Source organism: Pteropus alecto, unplaced genomic scaffold, assembly GCF_000325575.1.
Source record: "Pteropus alecto unplaced genomic scaffold, ASM32557v1 scaffold20, whole genome shotgun sequence".
In the NCBI taxonomy this organism is placed as follows: Eukaryota; Metazoa; Chordata; class Mammalia; order Chiroptera; family Pteropodidae; genus Pteropus; species Pteropus alecto.
The window spans coordinates 40,786,541-40,792,306 of NW_006436298.1; the positions used below are offsets into that span (position 1 = coordinate 40,786,541).

The window sequence follows — 5,766 nt, forward strand, 5'->3', positions numbered from 1 at the left end:
AACATTCTCAAGATCAGAATCAATCCAGATCCATATTCAATATCTTATAACTGTTTCTAAAATGTAGTTCAATCCTATTGCTCAGTCTGCTTTTGATGTGTGACTACTTTCTAAATTAGACACAAACAAAAACACATGTAGACATTTGGGCTAAAAATCTCTTATGAATGTATATGCTTTTTTCTGGTATATAAAATATAAGTAAAGGTCTTACTGCCCTTGATAGCAATTTCAGCCATCTTGCTTCTCTTTGTTGAGTGCTGCTGACTCTGTCCTGCCCAGGTCCAGTTGTCCCCCTTGATCCCAGGGAACCCATTTCTACAGCAGCATTTCCTGTGGTCAATTCTGTGTACAGAAAAATAGCCACCCCATCTCAGGAGCTCATTTATTATTGCTTTAGTGAAGAGATTGTTTTTCTGTAGCACACAGTCAGGTGGTGGGGTTTCTAATCTCATTTATTAAATTTATTCTAATACCCCATCTTCATGAGTCTTCTGAAGTTTTCATTAATACTGGTCTGAGTTTTAGCATCTTCTCCTCATTTACCTGAGGTCATTGAGCAAGATTCAAGGGTCCTTCCAGCAGTATATTAATATGACAGATGGACTCTAAGATAGCCCCCAAACATCCCTGCCTCCTGGTCCCCTTGTTCTGTATAATCCCTTGCATGTGAGTGGGCCGAAATTCTGATTCGCTTCTAATCAATAAATTATAGCTTTGGTGATGGGATGTCATTTCTGTTACGTTACATAGCATTGTAACCCATTCTGCAAGGAGACTCTCTTGCTCTCTTGCTGGCTTAGGTGAAGCAAGCAGCTATGTTGTGAGCTGCCCTATGGAGAAGCCATATGTCAGGAAACTAAGATCAGTTGCTGGCCAACAGCCAACAACAACAAAAAAATAGGTCCTCAGCTCAACAGGCCACAACAAGGTGAATTCTGCCAACAGTCACATAAGCTTGGAGGTAGATCCTTCTCTAGTCAAACCTTAATATGAAATTGTAGCTGAAGTTAATACCTTGATTGCAGCCTTGTGAGACCTGAGGCAGAGGAACCAGCTAAGCCATGGCGGTACTCCTGACCCACTGAAACTGGGATAATAAAAATGTGCTGTTATAAGCTGCTAAGTTTGTAGCAATTTGTTATACAGCAATAGTTAGCCGATATAATTAAGGGCAGTTCCATGTATCTTTGCACAACATCCTATGTATAGTGCTCAAATAGTGCCCAAATGTCTACGGCCATTGCACCCCGAACAAGCCCGATTCCATCTGATCTCGGAAGCTAAGCAGGGTCTGGCCTGATTAGTACTTGGATGGGAGACTACCTAGGAAAACCAGGTGCTGTAGGCAATCCCTAAAAAATAAGGGATTGTAAGCTGACAGGGTTCTTGAAATCTGTGAGGTCAATCAAGGGTTGCCTCGCCTAAAAAAAAAAAGAAAAAATAGTGCGCAAATATCAAAGAATTCTCCCTTATCTAGACATATATTCCATGTATCCTCAGTCCAACATCTTTAAGATCTCCTCTGCCTGTTTCTACCATTACACATAAGCCAAATCTTAGAATTTTTGTGAATGAATGCTATTTCCTCTCAAAGCAGAGAATACATTCTATACTTAAGTTGTGCTGTAGTTATTGGCCTAACAAGCAGGGAGGGGATGAAGGGAAGATGTTGAAGAGAATACATTTTATTTTGCATGACCCCTTCTTCAGATGAGGTCTTTGTAATGTTTCCAGGTAATAGGAGGCTCCATGCTTACAAATATGAAGAAGAATCTTCTTCCAGTAGCCCAGACGTTTAAGAATATCAAGTTTATTTATCCAAATTCAAGATTCCACTAATTTTCTTATATACTCAGTCTCATATTTTGTTTCATTTGAGGTTCTACTACCCTTACAATTAAATGCTGAGGCCTTCTCAATTTCGCAGAATGGCCAGGGTTAATAGTCGCCTGACCTAAGCCTGCCATTTTATTTTCTTAAGGCTTTTAAAGCATTAAGGCAGGTAACTCCACAATCCTTATACTTATCCTTAACCGTACAATGTCCAAGTGCACAGCTGCCACATAGACCAGTGCTTCACTCTCACCTGTACGTCGTCCCAGCCTACCTCTTAATAGTCATGACCCTGCAGAATGCAATGGATTAACACTACCCACCTTTCATTAGCAACAAGTTTTTAGCAATATCCAATTAGTGAATAATCCATTTCTAAGATATCATTCAGTATGTTTGTTTTCTAGCTTATTTGATAGTTTACTGTTATGAAAGGTCTTAGCCTGAGTTCCCTCTGGAAAGTAGAACTGGAGAAAAAGAACTTGCATAAAGCAATTTATTTTGACCAGCAATCCCAGAGAATAGAGGGCCGCAGAGACTAAAACAGATGGAAGGTTCGTCACTGCCATAGGCAACTAGGGTCATTCCCCTGGGACTTTGTAGGAAGCTCTTTAGAATGTATATCAGAATTGTTCAACTGAAGGATAAAAGAAATGTAGATTTTTGCTTTGGTTCCCATCACCAATCAGTTGTGGGTAAACTCACGTGTCTTTGGGATATTATCTTGTACGCATTTCTGAGTCGCCCGTAAAAATCTGTGAAAGCTGAGCAGGCCCGTAGGTATTCTACACCATTGAGTGAGAAACCTGCTGGTAAAGGATAGGAAAGGGGAGGGTCATGCTTGATCTAATATGCTGTTAGGGTTTATTGAGAGTAATAATCTCCTGTTAAACTTTTAGTTTCAGAACTTCGTTGACGTCGTTCTGTTGTCGTTGGTATTATGTATTACTGTTGGGAAAGAGGAGTGTAGCCCGATGTTTTCAACTTGTATATATAACTCATTATGCTGATAATTCAAGTCCGACTGTACCTTTAAATTTTAAATTTCATTACCTTTCTTGGATCATAGTCGTCCATATTCATTTACAATTTCTATTTTTCCTTCATTTGAATTTTTTAAATAAATTAAAAATGTTTTGGTAGTTTTTATGTGTTCTCCCCTCTAGCAAACAAGTACCATAAAATTAAATTATTTTCTGTCTTCTTTATTGTCTACTCTCAAATTGTTTTAATCTATTAGGATCATCTGTATTCACAATAACAATATAAAGCTTTTCCTCTATGCCACTTTATGGTTTATATCTAGGCCCACTTTCTAATTAAATTGTTTATTTTACCGTTGGTTTTGAAAGTTCTTTATATATTCTAGATAATAATCCTTTGTCAAGCATGTGGTTTATAAATGTTTTATCCCAGTCTTTAGCTTTTCTTTTTGTCCCTTTAATAGGGTCTTTTGCAAATTTTGAGATCCAGTTTATCTTTTTTTCCTTTTATGAACATTTTATGTTAATTTTCAATTGTACTATTTAATTAAGCTGATATGCTTACAGATGAGTTAGTAAAACAGCTATAGACTGCCGGAACAAGAGATTATAGATCACCACCTGGAAAAGGTGGTGAGTTCATACCCAGCATATGATTAGAGGGATTGACCACTGGCAGGTGAAATAAAACTGCAGATAAATCAATATTAGGGAAGGCACATCATTATTAGTTGCAGGAATAGACAGTTAAGAGAATTGCAATCTTAAGCCATTATTTTCTTTGAATTAAAAGTGTTGATCTTTCCCTGGGAGAGATGAGTGTAGGCAGTTTGAGGTATAACACAGGCTTGAACTAAACACTGAGATAAGTATGTAAGATTTCTCTTTATGGGTACTTGGGAAGCTCAGAAACTCCCTCTGGGACTTAGCTTAGGATTCTTGAAAACCTTAACCGGTAGACCTATTTAATTAGGCTATGTTAGGAAATAAAAACAATTAATTTAAATACCTTAAAAGAGTCTTGTACTTGCCAGTTCTACCTAGGTCCTAACACTCCTTTGCCTAATATCTGTTCATATATTGAAGTTTGGAAACCCTAGTTGAGTCCATGAATATATGGTGGCCCCTATGACTGGCAGTAATTAGGGCCTTTGACGTTAGCTAGTCTCTATTCTTGACTCTGCTGTGCACTGCAGTAAGAGTTGTCACCTTAGCCCATTCATAAGGAAAGTGAGGTTTTGGTATCTTGTTCAGACCTAGTTCTGACTGATTACAAAGATTGTGCTCTTTCTACCCCACCAGCTGTTGTTACTCATAGAAGGCATTGCTATTTTACTGGTTATTTTAAGTAGAGTGCATTTGTGTTTAACAATTCAAGCTGTTGTGTATGTATTTTTGTCACCAAATTTCTTCACTATCTATAGAACATATAGTCTTTATTAGAAAATAGGATACACATATTAACTGCATGGACAAAGCAAGTGTCCACATTTTTTGTTATATTCATACTAGTGCAAAAATATCAAAGTGGCAGATGGGGATTTTTGCAGCCCTTGTGATTGAGGAATGAATCAGTGAAACATTTGTCAAAAGCCAATAGTCTTCAATGGGAAGGAGATTAACTGGAAAAAACATATCTATATTATAACTAAGTAGCTCTGAAGAATGTACTTTTTTCCAAAGCAGGAAGTATCAGTTCTAAAGGTCTCAAAAAATATTTCAGACTGTTGCTCTTCTGAATTACATTTGCAATACTTCTTTTTTGGAAATACAAAAAGTCAGTTATTCTTGTAAATACATCAAATGTATTCACAAGTAATAAATAAACATCGACTTAGCTTTTATAGGTAATTTTAAGAAAGTGCAAAACATATTTCCAACTTCCAGAGGACAATATCAGAATCAGAAGTTGTAGTGCAAATTATATGATCTGGTTTTATACTAGAGAATTCTTAATATTTCATAGTGGTAAATTATACAGAGAGGGCCACAAGACTTTCCAGTTTTAAATTAGAATATGATTAGAATTTTAGCATCAGTATCTTTACATATTCAACAATACTGGAATTCTTTTAAACGCTTAAAAATATGTGATGCTTGCATTTAAAGATACATAGGAAAGTACTTTAACTCTTTACTCAATTTGTAATCTAGACATTTACTTATTACACACGTTTGTCTTCCTCGCAGATATGAAAGCAAAGATGTGTAGCTGCCAGGAGAAATGTCTTAAGGTTTCCTAGAAAATCTAAATACATGTGGTTTCATCTTATTTCGAGTCACAGATATCTGCTCCACTATTAATAGCCAGTGATGGAAAGAGAATTTTTTAAAATTGTTTTAGAAAGCAACATTTTATTTTACTTATTTTTAATTACAGTTGACATTCAATATTATGTTAGTTTCAAGTGTATAGCATTTATGCAATTTATGAAGTGATCACCCTGATAAGTCTACAACCCACCTGACATAATACACATTAGTTGCAGTGTTATTAACTATATTCCTTATTCTGTGCTTTACAGCCCTGAGACTATTTTTATAACGACTCATTCGTACTTCTTAATTCCTTCACCTTTTTCAGCTCCCTTCCTATCTGGCGACCATCAATTAGTTCTCTGATTCTATGAACCTGTCTGTTTTATTTGTTTGTTTTTTAGATTCCATATATACGTGAAATCGTATGGTCTTTGCCTTTCTCAGTCTGACTTATTTCACTTAGCATAATACCTTCTAGGTCAATCCATGTTGTTGTGAATGGCAAGATTTTATAATTTTTTATGGCTGAGTAATATTCCATTGTATATTCCATTTTCTATATCAATGGACACATGTTGCTTCTATATCTTGGCTGTTATAAATAATGATGCAGTAAACGTAGGGGTGCATATATCTTTTTGAATTAGTGTTTTTGATTTCTTCAGAATAATACTTGGGAGTAGAGTTG

At 36.1% G+C, this 5,766-nt stretch overlaps 1 pseudogene; it reads left to right on the top strand.

The window, feature by feature from the left end:
- The first annotated feature begins 1,232 nt into the window (after positions 1–1,232).
- On the top strand, positions 1,233–1,351 carry LOC112480759 (annotated as a pseudogene).
- The last annotated feature ends 4,415 nt before the right edge of the window (positions 1,352–5,766 follow it).